Source organism: Stenella coeruleoalba (assembly GCF_951394435.1).
Source record: "Stenella coeruleoalba genome assembly, contig: scaffold_40, whole genome shotgun sequence".
NCBI lineage: Eukaryota > Metazoa > Chordata > Mammalia > Artiodactyla > Delphinidae > Stenella > Stenella coeruleoalba.
In genome coordinates, this window is record NW_027646100.1 from 1,785,053 (window position 1) to 1,803,789 (window position 18,737).

Consider the following 18,737-nt stretch of genomic DNA (forward strand, 5'->3'; position numbering starts at 1 on the left):
GTTAGTAAAGCATCTGGAATGTTGCACCCGAGTACCAGGGTACGAAAACTGAGACATATTTGAACACATCTCCCGATCACATGGTTGATCATACTCTGGGTTCCACATGCATGTTTTAGCTGAAGGAAGAATACCTTAAACCTGGAGAGTTGAGACCCGTGGAATGGGTACCATGCAATATGACTTCAAAGGGTCTTCATTTGCTCACCGAACATCTCCAATCCTATCACTGCTGCGTTTATGTCCTTGTACACATGCTTGATTCTCTTTCGGAGACATAGCAATCCATAGGTTTTAAGATAATTACTAGTCAGGTACATTCTTAGGCGTTTAATATGCGGTGTTGAGTCCATTTCTTTGAGCAAGGAGTAGCTCTTGTCTATTCCATATTTGGCTTAAGGAACTTTATCTGTGCTCATTTCAATCTCTGGTTTTATGCAGCACCCCAACTCACCTTTCCCCTTAAGCAAGCATAAGTTGATTTTCTAAATTTGAGACCCTGTTCTGTTCTGTAATTCAGTTCCTGTGTAGCCAAGTATACATTCCGTGTATTACTGATATCTTATGATGTTTCTTTTTCTGTGTGACTTATTTCAGTTAGAATCATCGTACCTGAATCCACTCATTATGCTGCTACGGGCCTGATGACATAGATTTCATTGCTGAATGATACTGCATTGTACGTAAGTACCACAAGTTCTTTATCCATTTTTCACTTTCTGTGATATTGAACTTGTACGGTAAACGAGGTTCTTGTAAACGGAGGCGTTCCAAACTTTGGGGTGGCTGTGTCTTTTTGATTTTAATTTCCCTAAGCTATAGGACCATAAGTGGCAGTGCCCTAGGCTCTGTTGCTTTGTTTTTTAGATGTTTCAGGAAACACCATACACTTCTCCCGAGTGTCTGTTGGCAATTTACATCCCGCCCATCAGCATAACAAGGCTCCCAGTTCTCCATGGCCTGTTCTGCCTTTCTGGATTTTACACTTTTTTCAGATGGCCCTTTTGACCGGGGGGAAGTGAGACTTCATTGTAGTGCAGATTTCCTTTGCAAGCTTGCTTGGTTGGCCAAAAAGGGCGTATGCGTTTTTTCCTGAATATATTCAGGAAAAAACGCATACGCCCTTTTTGGCCAAGTGCATCATTGTGGACGTTCTGCCTCTTTTCCTATGCTTTCAATGCAATTCCAGTCTACCTCCTGAAATCGGTTTCCTGCAATTCTGCCCCGCTTTCAAGTCCTCTTGGCAGCCTTACTTCAGTATATTTTGGACGATAGCTGTCATTTATAACTCTGCAGGTTTGTGAATTACAGTGCCCCTGAGCTCCTTTCTTCAACTCGCTTTCTTGTGAGCTGGCCGCAACACCGCAGGATGGCTTCAGGCCCTAATCTGGTTCCGGCCCGGCATGCTGAGCCTTTGGTTAATTCCTCTTCCTGGTGGGAAATGAGAGTTAAATTTGCCCGTCCAGACACCTGCAGCTAGCCTCTCATTGGTTCTCGCTATTCCTGTTCATCTTCCGCAGAAATTGCAAACTGGGCCAAACAGGAGGTTAAAGGGACTGACTCTCCAAGTCGGGAGAGTGTTAGTAAAGAGTCTGGAGTGTTGCACCCGAGTACCAGGGTAGGAAAACTGAGACATATTTGAACACGTCTCCCGTTCACATGGTTGATCATACTCTGGGTTCCACATGCATGTTTTAGCTGAAGGAAGAATACCTTAAACCTGGAGAGTTGAGACCCGTGGAATGGGTACCGTGCAATATGACTTCAAAGGGTCTTCATTTGCTCACCGAACCTCTCCAATCCTATCACTGCTGCGTTTATGCCCCTGTACACATGCTTGATTCTCTTTCGGAGACATAGCCATCCCTAGATTTTAAGATACTTACTAGTCAGGTACATTCTTAGGCGTTTAATATGCGGTGTTGAGTCCATTTCTTTGAGCAAGGAGTAGCTCTTGTCTATTCCATATTTGGCTTAAGGAACTTTATCTGTGCTCATTTCAATCTCTGGTTTTATGCAGCACCCCAACTCACCTTTACCCTTAAGCAAGCATAAGTTGGTTTTCTAAATTTGAGACCCTGTTCTGTTCTGTAATTCAGTTCCTGTGTAGCCAAGTTTACATTCCGTGTATTACTGATATCTTATGATGTTTCTTTTTCTGTGTGACTTATTTCAGTTAGAATCATCATACCTGAATCCACTCATTATGCTGCTAAGGGCCTGATGACATAGATTTCATTGCTGAGTGATATTGCTTTGTAAGTAAATACCACAACTTCTTTATCCATTTTTCACTTTCTGCGATGTTGAACTTGTACTCTAAACGAGGTTCTTGTAATCAGAGGCGTCCCAAACTTTGGGGTGGCTGTGTCTTTTTGATTTTAATTTCCCTACGCTATAGGACCATAAGTGGCAGTGCCCTAGGCTCTGTTGCTTTGTTTTTTAGATGTTTCAGGAAACACCATACACTTCTCCCGAGTGGTTGTTGGCAATTTACATCCCGCCCTTCAGCATAACAAGGCTCCCAGTTCTCCATGGCCTGTCCTGCCTTTCTGGATTTTACACTTTTTTCAGATGGCCCTTTTGACCGGGGGGAAGTGAGACTTCATTGTCGTGCAGATTTCCTTTGCAAGCTTGCTTGGTTGGCCAAAAAGGGCGTATGCGTTTTTTCCTGAATATATTCAGGAAAAAACGCATACGCCCTTTTTGGCCAAGTGCATCATTGTGGACGTTCTGCCTCTTTTCCTATGCTTTCAATGCAATTCCAGTCTACCTCCTGAAATCGGTTTCCTGCAATTCTGCCCCGCTTTCAAGTCCTCTTGGCAGCCTTACTTCAGTCTATTTTTGGACGATAGCTGTCATTTATAACTCTGCAGGTTTGTGAATTACAGTGCCCCTGAGCTCCTTTCTTCAACTCGCTTTCTTGTGAGCTGGCCGCAACACCGCAGGATGGCTTCAGGCCCTAATCTGGTTCCGGCCCGGCATGCTGAGCCTTTGGTTAATTCCTCTTCCTGGTGGGAAATGAGAGTTAAATTTGCCCGTCCAGACACCTGCAGCTAGCCTCTCATTGGTTCTCGCTATTCCTGTTCATCTTCCACAGAAATTGCAAACTGGGCCAAACAGGAGGTTAAAGGGACTGACTCTCCAAGTTGGGAGAGTGTTAGTAAAGCCTCTGGAGTGTTGCACCCGAGTACCAGGGGAGGAAAACTGAGACATATTTGAACACGTCTCCCGTTCACATGGTTGATCATACTCTGGGTTCCACATGCATGTTTTAGCTGAAGGAAGAATACCTTAAACCTGGAGAGTTGAGACCCGTGGAATGGGTACCGTGCAATATGACTTCAAAGGGTCTTCATTTGCTCACCGAACCTCTCCAATCCTATCACTGCTGCATTTATGCCCCTGTACACACGCTTGATTCTCTTTTGGAGACATAGCAATCCATAGGTTTTAAGATACTTACTAGTCAGGTACATTCTTAGGCGTTTAATATGGGGTTTTGAGTCCATTTCGTTGAGCAAGGAGTAGCTCTTGTCTATTCCATATTTGGCTTAAGGAACTTTATCTGTGCTCATTTCAATCTCTGGTTTTATGCAGCACCCCAACTCACCTTTCCCCTTAAGCAAGCATAAGTTGGTTTTCTAAATTTGAGACCCTGTTCTGTTTTGGAATGCAGTTCCTGTGTAGCCAAGTTTACATGCCGTGTATTAGTGATATCTTATGATGTTTCTTTTTCTGTGTGACTTATTTCAGTTAGAATCATCGTACCTGAATCCACTCATTATGCTGCTACGGGCCTGATGACATAGATTTCATTGCTGAGTGATACTGCATTGTACGTAAGTACCACAAGTTCTTTATCCATTTTTCACTTTCTGTGATATTGAACTTGTACGGTAAACGAGGTTCTTGTAAGCGGAGGCGTCCCAAACTTTGGGGTGGCTGTGTCTTTTTGATTTTAATTTCCCTAAGCTATAGGACCATAAGTGGAAGTGCCCTAGGCTCTGTTGCTTTGTTTTTTAGATGTTTCAGGAAACACCATACACTTCTCCCGAGTGTCTGTTGGCAATTTACATCCCGCCCATCAGCATAACAAGGCTCCCAGTTCTCCATGGCCTGTCCTGCCTTTCTGGATTTTACACTTTTTTCAGATGGCCCTTTTGACCGGGGGGAAGTGAGACTTCATTGTAGTGCAGATTTCCTTTGCAAGTTTACTTGGTTGGCCAAAAAGGGCGTATGCGTTTTTTCCTGAATATATTTAGGAAAAAACGCATACACCCTTTTTGGCCAAGTGCATCATTGTGGACGTTCTGCCTCTTTTCCTATGATTTCAATGCAATTCCAGTCTACCTTCTGAAATCAGTTTCCCGTAATTCTGCCCCGCTTTCAAGTCCTCTTGGCAGCCTTACTTCAGTATATTTTTGGACGATAGCTGTCATTTATAACTCTGCAGGTTTGTGAATTACAGTGCCCCTGAGCTCCTTTCTTCAACTCGCTTTCTTGTGACCTGGCCGCAACACCGCAGGATGTCTTCAGGCCCTAATCTGGTTCTGGCACGGCATGCTGAGCCTTTGGTTAATTCCTCTTCCTGGTGGGAAATGAGTTAAATTTGCCCATCCAGACACCTCCAGCTAGTCTCTCATTGGTTGTCGCTATTCCTGTTCATCTTCCACAGAAATTGCAAACTGGGCCAAACAGGAGGTTAAAGGGACTGACTATCCAAGTCGGGAGAGTGTTAGTAAAGCATCTGGAATGTTGCACCCGAGTACCAGGGTACGAAAACTGAGACATATTTGAACACGTCTCCCGATCACATGGTTGATCATACTCTGGGTTCCACATGCATGTTTTAGCTGAAGGAAGAATACCTTAAACCTGGAGAGTTGAGACCCGTGGAATGGGTACCATGCAATATGACTTCAAAGGGTCTTCATTTGCTCACCGAACATCTCCAATCCTATCACTGCTGCGTTTATGCCCCTGTACACATGCTTGATTCTCTTTCGGAGACATAGCAATCCATAGGTTTTAAGATAATTACTAGTCAGGTACATTCTTAGGCGTTTAATATGCGGTGTGGGGTCCATTTCTTTGAGCAAGGGGTAGCTCTTGTCTATTCCATATTTGGCTTAAGGAACTTTATCTGTGCTCATTTCAATCTCTGGTTTTATGCAGCACCCCAACTCACCTTTCCCCTTAAGCAAGCATAAGTTGGTTTTCTAAATTTGAGACCCTGTTCTGTTTTGGAATGCAGTTCCTGTGTAGCCAAGTTTACATTCTGTGTATTAGTGATATCTTATGATGTTTCTTTTTCTGTGTGACTTATTTCAGTTAGAATCATCGTACCTGAATCCACTCATTATGCTGCTACGGGCCTGATGACATAGATTTCATTGCTGAGTGATACTGCATTGTACGTAAGTACCACAAGTTCTTTATCCATTTTTCACTTTCTGTGATATTGAACTTGTACGGTAAACGAGGTTCTTGTAAACGGAGGCGTCCCGAACTTTGGGGTGGCTGTGTCTTTTTGATTTTAATTTCCCTAAGCTATAGGACCATAAGTGGAAGTGCCCTAGGCTCTGTTGCTTTGTTTTTTAGATGTTTCAGGAAACACCATACACTTCTCCTGAGTGTCTGTTGGCAATTTACATCCCGCCCATCAGCATAACAAGGCTCCCAGTTCTCCATGGCCTGTCCTGCCTTTCTGGATTTTACACTTTTTTCAGATGGCCCTTTTGACCGGGGGGAAGTGAGACTTCATTGTAGTGCAGATTTCCTTTGCAAGTTTTCTTGGTTGGCCAAAAAGGGCGTATGCGTTTTTTCCTGAATATATTCAGGAAAAAACGCATACGCCCTTTTTGGCCAAGTGCATCACTGTGGACGTTCTGCCTCTTTTCCTATGCTTTCAATGCAATTCCAGTCTACCTCCTGAAATCGGTTTCCTGTAATTCTGCCCCGCTTTCAAGTCCTCTTGGCAGCCTTACTTCAGTATATTTTGGACGATAGCTGTCATTTATAACTCTGCAGGTTTGTGAATTACAGTGCCCCTGAGCTCCTTTCTTCAACTCGCTTTCTTGTGAGCTGGCCGCAACACCGCAGGATGGCTTCAGGCCCTAATCTGGTTCCGGCCCGGCATGCTGAGCCTTTGGTTAATTCCTCTTCCTGGTGGGAAATGAGAGTTAAATTTGCCCGTCCAGACACCTGCAGCTAGCCTCTCATTGGTTCTCGCTATTCCTGTTCATCTTCCGCAGAAATTGCAAACTGGGCCAAACAGGAGGTTAAAGGGACTGACTCTCCAAGTCGGGAGAGTGTTAGTAAAGAGTCTGGAGTGTTGCACCCGAGTACCAGGGTAGGAAAACTGAGACATATTTGAACACGTCTCCCGTTCACATGGTTGATCATACTCTGGGTTCCACATGCATGTTTTAGCTGAAGGAAGAATACCTTAAACCTGGAGAGTTGAGACCCGTGGAATGGGTACCGTGCAATATGACTTCAAAGGGTCTTCATTTGCTCACCGAACCTCTCCAATCCTATCACTGCTGCATTTATGCCCCTGTACACACGCTTGATTCTCTTTTGGAGACATATCAATCCATAGGTTTTAAGATACTTACTAGTCAGGTACATTCTTAGGCGTTTAATATGGGGTTTTGAGTCCATTTCGTTGAGCAAGGAGTAGCTCTTGTCTATTCCATATTTGGCTTAAGGAACTTTATCTGTGCTCATTTCAATCTCTGGTTTTATGCAGCACTCCAACTCACCTTTCCCCTTAAGCAAGCATAAGTTGGTTTTCTAAATTTGAGACCCTGTTCTGTTTTGGAATGCAGTTCCTGTGTAGCCAAGTTTACATTCCGTGTATTAGTGATATCTTATGATGTTTCTTTTTCTGTGTGACTTATTTCAGTTAGAATCATCGTACCTGAATCCACTCATTATGCTGCTACGGGCCTGATGACATAGATTTCATTGCTGAGTGATACTGCATTGTACGTAAGTACCACAAGTTCTTTATCCATTTTTCACTTTCTGTGATATTGAACTTGTACGGTAAACGAGGTTCTTGTAAACAGAGGCGTCCCAAACTTTGGGGTGGCTGTGTCTTTTTGATTTTAATTTCCCTAAGCTATAGGACCATAAGTGGAAGTGCCCTAGGCTCTGTTGCTTTGTTTTTTAGATGTTTCAGGAAACACCATACACTTCTCCCGAGTGGTTGTTGGCAATTTACATCCCGCCCATCAGCATAACAAGGCTCCCAGTTCTCCATGGCCTGTCCTGCCTTTCTGGATTTTACACTTTTTTCAGATGGCCCTTTTGACCGGGGGGAAGTGAGACTTCATTGTAGTGCAGATTTCCTTTGCAAGCTTGCTTGATTGGCCAAAAAGGGCGTATGCGTTTTTTCCTGAATATATTCAGGAAAAAACGCATACGCCCTTTTTGGCCAAGTGCATCATTGTGGACGTTCTGCCTCTTTTCCTATGCTTTCAATGCAATTCCAGTCTACCTCCTGAAATCGGTTTCCTGCAATTCTGCCCCGCTTTCAAGTCCTCTTGGCAGCCTTAATTCAGTCTATTTTTGGACGATAGCTGTCATTTATAACTCTGCAGGTTTGTGAATTACAGTGCCCCTGAGCTCCTTTCTTCAACTCGCTTTCTTGTGACCTGGCCGCAACACCGCAGGATGGCTTCAGGCCCTAATCTGGTTCTGGCACGGCACGCTGAGCCTTTGGTTAATTCCTCTTCCTGGTGGGAAATGAGAGTTAAATTTGCCCATCCAGACACCTCTAGCTAGTCTCTCATTGGTTCTCGCTATTCCTGTTCATCTTCCACAGAAATTGCAAACTGGGCCAAACAGGAGGTTAAAGGGACTGACTCTCCAAGTCGGGAGAGTGTTAGTAAAGCATCTGGAATGTTGCACCCGAGTACCAGGGTACGAAAACTGAGACATATTTGAACACGTCTCCCGATCACATGGTTGATCATACTCTGGGTTCCACATGCATGTTTTAGCTGAAGGAAGAATACCTTAAACCTGGAGAGTTGAGACCCGTGGAATGGGTACCATGCAATATGACTTCAAAGGGTCTTCATTTGCTCACCGAACATCTCCAATCCTATCACTGCTGCGTTTATGCCCCTGTACACATGCTTGATTCTCTTTCGGAGACATAGCAATCCATAGGTTTTAAGATAATTACTAGTCAGGTACATTCTTAGGCGTTTAATATGCGGTGTTGAGTCCATTTCTTTGAGCAAGGAGTAGCTCTTGTCTATTCCATATTTGGCTTAAGGAACTTTATCTGTGCTCATTTCAATCTCTGGTTTTATGCAACACCCCAACTCACCTTTCCCCTTAAGCAAGCATAAGTTGATTTTCTAAATTTGAGACCCTGTTCTGTTCTGTAATTCAGTTCCTGTGTAGCCAAGTATACATTCCGTGTATTACTGATATCTTATGATGTTTCTTTTTCTGTGTGACTTATTTCAGTTAGAATCATCATACCTGAATCCACTCATTGTGCTGCTAAGGGCCTGATGACATAGATTTCATTGCTGAGTGATATTGCTTTGTAAGTAAATACCACAACTTCTTTATCCATTTTTCACTTTCTGCGATGTTGAACTTGTACTGTAAACGAGGTTCTTGTAAACAGAGGCGTCCGAAATTTTGGGGTGGCTGTGTCTTTTTGATTTTAATTTCCCTAAGCTATAGGACCATAAGTGGCAGTGCCCTAGGCTCTGTTGCTTTGTTTTTTAGATGTTTCAGGAAACACCATACACTTCTCCCGAGTGTCTGTTGGCAATTTACATCCCGCCCATCAGCATAACAAGGCTCCCAGTTCTCCATGGCCTGTCCTGCCTTTCTGGATTTTACACTTTTTTCAGATGGCCCTTTTGACCAGGGGGAAGTGAGACTTCATTGTAGTGCAGATTTCCTTTGCAAGCTTGCTTGGTTGGCCAAAAAGGGCGTATGCGTTTTTTCCTGAATATATTCAGGAAAAAACGCATACGCCCTTTTTGGCCAAGTGCATCATTGTGGACGTTCTGCCTCTTTTCCTATGCTTTCAATGCAATTCCAGTCTACCTCCTGAAATCGGTTTCCTGCAATTCTGCCCCGCTTTCAAGTCCTCTTGGCAGCCTTACTTCAGTATATTTTGGACGATAGCTGTCATTTATAACTCTGCAGATTTGTGAATTACAGTGCCCCTGAGCTCCTTTCTTCAACTCGCTTTCCTGTGAGCTGGCCGCAACACCGCAGGATGGCTTCAGGCCCTAATCTGGTTCCGGCCCGGCATGCTGAGCCTTTGGTTAATTCCTCTTCCTGGTGGGAAATGAGAGTTAAATTTGCCCGTCCAGACACCTGCAGCTAGCCTCTCATTGGTTCTCGCTATTCCTGTTCATCTTCCGCAGAAATTGCAAACTGGGCCAAACAGGAGGTTAAAGGGACTGACTCTCCAAGTCGGGAGAGTGTTAGTAAAGAGTCTGGAGTGTTGCACCCGAGTACCAGGGTAGGAAAACTGAGACATATTTGAACACGTCTCCCGTTCACATGGTTGATCATACTCTGGGTTCCACATGCATGTTTTAGCTGAAGGAAGAATACCTTAAACCTGGAGAGTTGAGACCCGTGGAATGGGTACCGTGCAATATGACTTCAAAGGGTCTTCATTTGCTCACCGAACCTCTCCAATCCTATCACTGCTGCATTTATGCCCCTGTACACACGCTTGATTCTCTTTTGGAGACATAGCAATCCATAGGTTTTAAGATACTTACTAGTCAGGTACATTCTTAGGCGTTTAATATGGGGTTTTGAGTCCATTTCGTTGAGCAAGGAGTAGCTCTTGTCTATTCCATATTTGGCTTAAGGAACTTTATCTGTGCTCATTTCAATCTCTGGTTTTATGCAGCACCCCAACTCACCTTTCCCCTTAAGCAAGCATAAGTTGGTTTTCTAAATTTGAGACCCTGTTCTGTTTTGGAATGCAGTTCCTGTGTAGCCAAGTTTACATTCCGTGTATTAGTGATATCTTATGATGTTTCTTTTTCTGTGTGACTTATTTCAGTTAGAATCATCGTACCTGAATCCACTCATGATGCTGCTACGGGCCTGATGACATAGATTTCATTGCTGAGTGATACTGCATTGTACGTAAGTACCACAAGTTCTTTATCCATTTTTCACTTTCTGTGATATTGAACTTGTACGGTAAACGAGGTTCTTGTAAACGGAGGCGTCCCAAACTTTGGGGTGGCTGTGTCTTTTTGATTTTAATTTCCCTAAGCTATAGGACCATAAGTGGAAGTGCCCTAGGCTCTGTTGCTTTGTTTTTTAGATGTTTCAGGAAACACCATACACTTCTCCCGAGTGGTTGTTGGCAATTTACATCCCGCCCATCAGCATAACAAGGCTCCCAGTTCTCCATGGCCTGTCCTGTCTTTCTGGATTTTACACTTTTTTCAGATGGCCCTTTTGACCGGGGGGAAGTGAGACTTCATTGTAGTGCAGATTTCCTTTGCAAGCTTGCTTGATTGGCCAAAAAGGGCGTATGCGTTTTTTCCTGAATATATTCAGGAAAAAACGCATACGCCCTTTTTGGCCAAGTGCATCATTGTGGACGTTCTGCCTCTTTTCCTATGCTTTCAATGCAATTCCAGTCTACCTCCTGAAATCGGTTTCCTGCAATTCTGCCCCGCTTTCAAGTCCTCTTGGCAGCCTTACTTCAGTCTATTTTTGGACGATAGCTGTCATTTCTAACTCTGCAGGTTTGTGAATTACAGTGCCCCTGAGCTCCTTTCTTCAACTCGCTTTCTTGTGACCTGGCCGCAACACCGCAGGATGTCTTCAGGCCCTAATCTGGTTCTGGCACGGCACGCTGAGCCTTTGGTTAATTCCTCTTCCTGGTGGGAAATGAGAGTTAAATTTGCCCATCCAGACACCTCCAGCTAGTCTCTCATTGGTTCTCGCTATTCCTGTTCATCTTCCACAGAAATTGCAAACTGGGCCAAACAGGAGGTTAAAGGGACTGACTCTCCAAGTCGGGAGAGTGTTAGTAAAGCATCTGGAATGTTGCACCCGAGTACCAGGGTACGAAAACTGAGACATATTTGAACACGTCTCCCGATCACATGGTTGATCATACTCTGGGTTCCACATGCATCTTTTAGCTGAAGGAAGAATACCTTAAACCTGGAGAGTTGAGACCCGTGGAATGGGTACCGTGCAATATGACTTCAAAGGGTCTTCATTTGCTCACCGAACCTCTCCAATCCTATCACTGCTGCATTTATGCCCCTGTACACACGCTTGATTCTCTTTTGGAGACATAGCAATCCATAGGTTTTAAGATACTTACTAGTCAGGTACATTCTTAGGCGTTTAATATGGGGTTTTGAGTCCATTTCGTTGAGCAAGGAGTAGCTCTTGTCTATTCCATATTTGGCTTAAGGAACTTTATCTGTGCTCATTTCAATCTCTGGTTTTATGCAGCACCCCAACTCACCTTTCCCCTTAAGCAAGCATAAGTTGGTTTTCTAAATTTGAGACCCTGTTCTGTTTTGGAATGCAGTTCCTGTGTAGCCAAGTTTACATTCCGTGTATTAGTGATATCTTATGATGTTTCTTTTTCTGTGTGACTTATTTCAGTTAGAATCATCGTACCTGAATCCACTCATTATGCTGCTACGGGCCTGATGACATAGATTTCATTGCTGAGTGATACTGCATTGTACGTAAGTACCACAAGTTCTTTATCCATTTTTCACTTTCTGTGATATTGAACTTGTACGGTAAACGAGGTTCTTGTAAACGGAGGCGTCCCAAACTTTGGGGTGGCTGTGTCTTTTTGATTTTAATTTCCCTAAGCTATAGGACCATAAGTGGCAGTGCCCTAGGCTCTGTTGCTTTGTTTTTTAGATGTTTCAGGAAACACCATACACTTTTCCCGAGTGGTTGTTGGCAATTTACATCCCGCCCATCAGCATAACAAGGCTCCCAGTTCTCCATGGCCTGTCCTGCCTTTCTGGATTTTACACTTTTTTCAGATGGCCCTTTTGACCGGGGGGAAGTGAGACTTCATTGTAGTGCAGATTTCCTTTGCAAGCTTGCTTGATTGGCCAAAAAGGGCGTATGCGTTTTTTCCTGAATATATTCAGGAAAAAACGAGTACGCCCTTTTTGGCCAAGTGCATCATTGTGGACGTTCTGCCTCTTTTCCTATGCTTTCAATGCAATTCCAGTCTACCTCCTGAAATCGGTTTCCTGCAATTCTGCCCCGCTTTCAAGTCCTCTTGGCAGCCTTACTTCAGTCTATTTTTGGACGATAGCTGTCATTTCTAACTCTGCAGGTTTGTGAATTACAGTGCCCCTGAGCTCCTTTCTTCAACTCGCTTTCTTGTGACCTGGCCGCAACACCGCAGGATGTCTTCAGGCCCTAATCTGGTTCTGGCACGGCACGCTGAGCCTTTGGTTAATTCCTCTTCCTGGTGGGAAATGAGAGTTAAATTTGCCCATCCAGACACCTCCAGCTAGTCTCTCATTGGTTCTCGCTATTCCTGTTCATCTTCCACAGAAATTGCAAACTGGACCAAACAGGAGGTTAAAGGGACTGACTCTCCAAGTCGGGAGAGTGTTAGTAAAGCGTCTGGAATTTTGCACCCGAGTACCAGGGTACGAAAACTGAGACATATTTGAACACGTCTCCCGATCACATGGTTGATCATACTCTGGGTTCCACATGCATCTTTTAGCTGAAGGAAGAATACCTTAAACCTGGAGAGTTGAGACCCGTGGAATGGGTACCGTGCAATATGACTTCAAAGGGTCTTCATTTGCTCACCGAACCTCTCCAATCCTATCACTGCTGCATTTATGCCCCTGTACACACGCTTGATTCTCTTTTGGAGACATAGCAATCCATAGGTTTTAAGATACTTACTAGTCAGGTACATTCTTAGGCGTTTAATATGGGGTTTTGAGTCCATTTCGTTGAGCAAGGAGTAGCTCTTGTCTATTCCATATTTGGCTTAAGGAACTTTATCTGTGCTCATTTCAATCTCTGGTTTTATGCAGCACCCCAACTCACCTTTCCCCTTAAGCAAGCATAAGTTGGTTTTCTAAATTTGAGACCCTGTTCTGTTCTGTAATTCAGTTCCTGTGTAGCCAAGTTTACATTCCGTGTATTACTGATATCTTATGATGTTTCTTTTTCTGTGTGACTTATTTCAGTTAGAATCATCATACCTGAATCCACTCATTGTGCTGCTAAGGGCCTGATGACACAGATTTCATTGCTTGGTGATATTGCTTTGTAAGTAAATACCACAACTTCTTTATCCATTTTTCACTTTCTGCGATGTTGAACTTGTACTGTAAACGAGGTTCTTGTAAACAGAGCCGTTCCAAACATTGGGGTGGCTGTGTCTTTTTGATTTTAATTTCCCTAAGCTATAGGACCATAAGTGGAAGTGCCCTAGGCTCTGTTGCTTTGTTTTTTAGATGTTTCAGGAAACACCATACACTTCTCCTGAGTGTCTGTTGGCAATTTACATCCCGCCCATCAGCATAACAAGGCTCCCAGTTCTCCATGGCCTGTCCTGCCTTTCTGGATTTTACACTTTTTTCAGATGGCCCCTTTGACCGGGGGGAAGTGAGACTTCATTGTAGTGCAGATTTCCTTTGCAAGTTTGCTTGGTTGGCCAAAAAGGGCGTATGCGTTTTTTCCTGAATATATTCAGGAAAAAACGCATACGCCCTTTTTGGCCAAGTGCATCATTGTGGACGTTCTGCCTCTTTTCCTATGCTTTCCATGCAATTCCAGTCTACCTCCTGAAATCAGTTTCCTGTAATTCTGCCCCGCTTTCAAGTCCTCTTGGTAGCCTTAGTTCAGTCTATTTTTGGACGATAGCTGTCATTTATAACTCTGCAGGTTTGTGAATTACAGTGCCCCTGAGCTCCTTTCTTCAACTCGCTTTCTTGTGACCTGGCCGCAACACCGCAGGATGTCTTCAGGCCCTAATCTGGTTCTGGCACGGCACGCTGAGCCTTTGGTTAATTCCTCTTCCTGGTGGGAAATGAGAGTTAAATTTGCCCATCCAGACACCTCCAGCTAGTCTCTCATTGGTTCTCGCTATTCCTGTTCATCTTCCACAGAAATTGGAAACTGTGCCAAACAGGAGGTTAAAGGCGCTGACTCTCCAAGTCGGGAGAGTGTTAGTAAAGCGTCTGGAATGTTGGACCCGAGTACCATGGGAGGAAAACTGAGACATATTTGAACACGTCTCCCGATCACATGGTTGATCATACTCTAGGTTCCACATGCATGTTTTAGCTGAAGGAAGAATACCTAAAACCTGGGTAGTTGAAACCCGTGGAATGGGTACCATGCAATATGACTTCAAAGGGTCTTCATTTGCTCACCGAACCTCTCCAATCCTATCACTGCTGCGTTTATGCCCCTGTACACATGCTTGATTCTCTTTCGGAGACATAGCAATCCATAGGTTTTAAGATACTTACTAGTCAGGTACATTCTTAGGCGTTTAATATGGGGTGTTGAGTCCATTTGGTTGAGCAAGGAGTAGCTCTTGTCTATTCCATATTTGGCTTAAGGAACTTTATCTGTGCTCATTTCAATCTCTGGTTTTATGCAGCACCCCAACTCACCTTTACCCTTAAGCAAGCATAAGTTGGTTTTCTAAATTTGAGACCCTGTTCTGTTCTGTAATTCAGTTCCTGTGTAGCCAAGTTTACATTCCATGTATTACTGATATCTTATGATGTTTCTTTTTCTGTGTGACTTATTTCAGTTAGAATCATCATACCTGAATCCACTCATTGTGCTGCTAAGGGCCTGATGACACAGATTTCATTGCTGAGTGATATTGCTTTGTAAGTAAATACCACAACTTCTTTATCCATTTTTCACTTTCTGCGATGTTGAACTTGTACTGTAAACGAGGTTCTTGTAAACAGAGCCATTCCAAACTTTGGGGTGGCTGTGTCTTTTTGATTTCAATTTCCCTAAGCTATAGGACCATAAGTGGAAGTGCCCTAGGTTCTGTTGCTTTGTTTTTTAGATGTTTCAGGAAACACCATACACTTCTCCCGAGTGGTTGTTGGCAATTTACATCCCGCCCATCAGCATAACAAGGCTCCCAGTTCTCCATGGCCTGTCCTGCCTTTATGGATTTTACACTTTTTTCAGATGGCCCTTTTGACCGGGGGGAATGAGACTTCATTGTAGTGCAGATTTCCTTTGCAAGCTTGCTTGGTTGGCCAAAAAGGGCGTATGCGTTTTTTCCTGAATATATTCAGGAAAAAACGCATACGCCCTTTTTGGCCAAGTGCATCATTGTGGACGTTCTGCCTCTTTTCCTATGTTTTCAATGCAATTCCAGTCTACCTCCTGAAATCGGTTTCCTGCAATTCTGCCCCGCTTTCAAGTCCTCTTGGCAGCCTTACTTCAGTCTATTTTTGGACGATAGCTGTCATTTATAACTCTGCAGGTTTGTGAATTACAGTGCCCCTGAGCTCCTTTCTTCAACTCGCTTTCTTGTGAGGTGGCCGCAACACCGCAGGATGGCTTCAGGCCCTAATCTGGTTCCGGCACGGCACGCTGAGCCTTTGGTTATTTCCTCTTCCTGGTGGGAAATGAGAGTTAAATTTGCCCGTCCAGACACCTCCAGCTAGTCTCTCATTGGTTCTCGCTATTCCTGTTCATCTTCCGCAGAAATTGCAAACTGGGCCAAACAGGAGGTTAAAGGGACTGACTCTCCAAGTCGGGAGAGTGTTAGTAAAGTGTCTGGAATGTTGCACCCGAGTACCAGGGTACGAAAACTGAGACATATTTGAACACTTCTCCCGATCACATGGTTGATCATACTCTAGGTTCCACATGCATGTTTTAGCTGAAGGAAGAATACCTTAAACCTGGGTAGTTGAAACCCGTGGAATGGGTACCATGCAATATGACTTCAAAGGGTCTTCATTTGCTCACCGAACATCTCCAATCCTATCACTGCTGCGTTTATGCCCCTGTACACATGCTTGATTCTCTTTCGGAGACATAGCAATCCATAGGTTTTAAGATACTTACTAGTCAGGTACATTCTTAGGCGTTTAATATGGGGTGTTGAGTCCATTTGGTTGAGCAAGGAGTAGCTCTTGTCTATTCCATATTTGGCTTAAGGAACTTTATCTGTGCTCATTTCAATCTCTGGTTTTATGCAGCACCCCAACTCACCTTTACCCTTAAGCAAGCATAAGTTGGTTTTCTAAATTTGAGACCCTGTTCTGTTCTGTAATTCAGTTCCTGTGTAGCCAAGTTTACATTCCGTGTATTACTGATATCTTATGATGTTTCTTTTTCTGTGTGACTTATTTCAGTTAGAATCATCATACCTGAATCCACTCATTGTGCTGCTAAGGGCCTGATGACACAGATTTCATTGCTGAGTGATATTGCTTTGTAAGTAAATACCACAACTTCTTTATCCATTTTTCACTTTCTGCGATGTTGAACTTGTACTGTAAACGAGGTTCTTGTAAACAGAGGCGTCCCAAACTTTGGGGTGGCTGTGTCTTTTTGATTTTAATTTCCCTAAGCTATAGGACCATAAGTGGCAGTGCCCTAGGCTCTGTTGCTTTGTATTTTAGATGTTTCAGGAAACACCATACACTTCTCCCGAGTGTCTGTTGGCAATTTACATCCCGCCCATCAGCATAACAAGGCTCCCAGTTCTCCATGGCCTGTCCTGCCTTTCTGGATTTTACACTTTTTTCAGATGGCCCTTTTGACCGGGGGGAAGTGAGACTTCATTGTAGTGCAGATTTCCTTTGCAAGCTTGCTTGGTTGGCCAAAAAGTGCGTATGCGTTTTTTCCTGAATATATTCAGGAAAAAACACATACGCCCTTTTTGGCCAAGTGCATCATTGTGGATGTTCTGCCTCTTTTCCTATGCTTTCAATGCAATTCCAGTCTACCTCCTGAAATCTGTTTCCTGCAATTCTGCCCCGCTTTCAAGTCCTCTTGGCAGCCTTACTTCAGTCTATTTTTGGACGATAGCTGTCATTTATAACTCTGCAGGTTTGTGAATTACAGTGCCCCTGAGCTCCTTTCTTCAACTCGCTTTCTTTTGAGCTGGCCGCAACACCGCAGGATGGCTTCAGGCTCTAATCTGGTTCTGGTACGGCCCGCTGAGCCTTTGGTTATTTCCTCTTCCTGGTGGGAAATGAGAGTTAAATTTGCCCGTCCAGACACCTGCAGCTAGCCTCTCATTGGTTCTCGCTATTCCTGTTCATCTTCCGCAGAAATTGCAAACTGGGCCAAACAGGAGGTTAAAGGCGCTGACTCTCCAAGTGGGGAGAGTGTTAGTAAAGCGTCTGGAATTTTGCACCCGAGTACCAGGGGAGGAAAACTGAGACATATTTGAACACGTCTCCCGTTCACATGGTTGATCATACTCTGGGTTCCACATGCATGTTTTAGCTGAAGGAAGAATACCTAAAACCTGGGTAGTTGAAACCCGTGGAATGGGTACCATGCAATATGACTTCAAAGGGTCTTCATTTGCTCACCGAACCTCTCCAATCCTATCACTGCTGCGTTTATGCCCCTGTACACATGCTTGATTCTCTTTCGGAGACATAGCAATCTATAGGTTTTAAGATACTTACTAGTCAGGTACATTCTTAGGCGTTTAATATGCGGTGTTGAGTCCATTTCATTGAGCAAGGAGTAGCTCTTGTCTATTCCATATTTGGCTTAAGGAACTTTATCTGTGCTCATTTCAATCTCTGGTTTTATGCAGCACCCCAACTCACCTTTCCCCTTAAGCAAGCATAAGTTGGTTTTCTAAATTTGAGACCCTGTTCTGTTCTGTAATTCAGTTCCTGTGTAGCCAAGTTTCCATTCCGTGTATTACTGATATCTTATGATGTTTCTTTTTCTGTGTGACTTATTTCAGTTAGAATCATCGTACCTGAATCCACTCATTATGCTGCTACGGGCCTGATGACATAGATTTCATTGCTGAGTGATACTGCATTGTACGTAAGTACCACAAGTTCTTTATCCATTTTTCACTTTCTGTGATATTGAACTTGTACGGTAAACGAGGTTCTTGTAAACAGAGGCGTCCCAAACTTTGGGGTGGCTGTGTCTTTTTGATTTTAATTTCCCTAAGCTATAGGACCATAAGTGGAAGTGCCCTAGGCTCTGTTGCTTTGTTTTTTAGATGTTTCAGGAAACACCATCCACTTCTCCCGAGTGTCTGTTGGCAATTTACATCCCGCCCATCAGCATAACAAGGCTCCCAGTTCTCCATGGCCTGTCCTGCCTTTCTGGATTTTACACTTTTTTCAGATGGCCCTTTTGACCGGGGGGAAGTGAGACTTCATTGTCGTGCAGATTTCCTTTGCAAGCTTGCTTGGTTGGCCAAAAAGGGCGTATGCGTTTTTTCCTGAATATATTCAGGAAAAAACGCATACGCCCTTTTTGGCCAAGTGCATCATTGTGGACGTTCTGCCTCTTTTCCTATGCTTTCAATGCAATTCCAGTCTACCTCCTGAAATCGGTTTCCTGCAATTCTGCCCCGCTTTCAAGTCCTCTTGGCAGCCTTACTTCAGTCTATTTTTGGACGATAGCTGTCATTTATAACTCTGCAGGTTTGTGAATTACAGTGCCCCTGAGCTCCTTTCTTCAACTCGCTTTCTTGTGAGCTGGCCGCAACA

At 43.8% G+C, this 18,737-nt stretch overlaps 1 long non-coding RNA gene across 10 annotated transcripts in view; it reads left to right on the top strand.

Moving 5' to 3' along the window:
* The window catches only part of LOC307181340, a 1,758,975-nt gene that overhangs the window by 1,122,212 nt on the left and 618,026 nt on the right, over positions 1–18,737 (top strand). For 5 of the 10 annotated variants that reach the window (XR_013826453.1, XR_013826456.1, XR_013826460.1 and 2 more), the window contains one exon: positions 602–683. The exons of the other annotated variants lie outside the window; for them this stretch is intronic. This is a non-coding gene — a long non-coding RNA (uncharacterized lncRNA). The remainder of the gene's footprint in view (positions 1–601; positions 684–18,737) is intronic. 10 annotated transcript variants of the gene reach the window in all.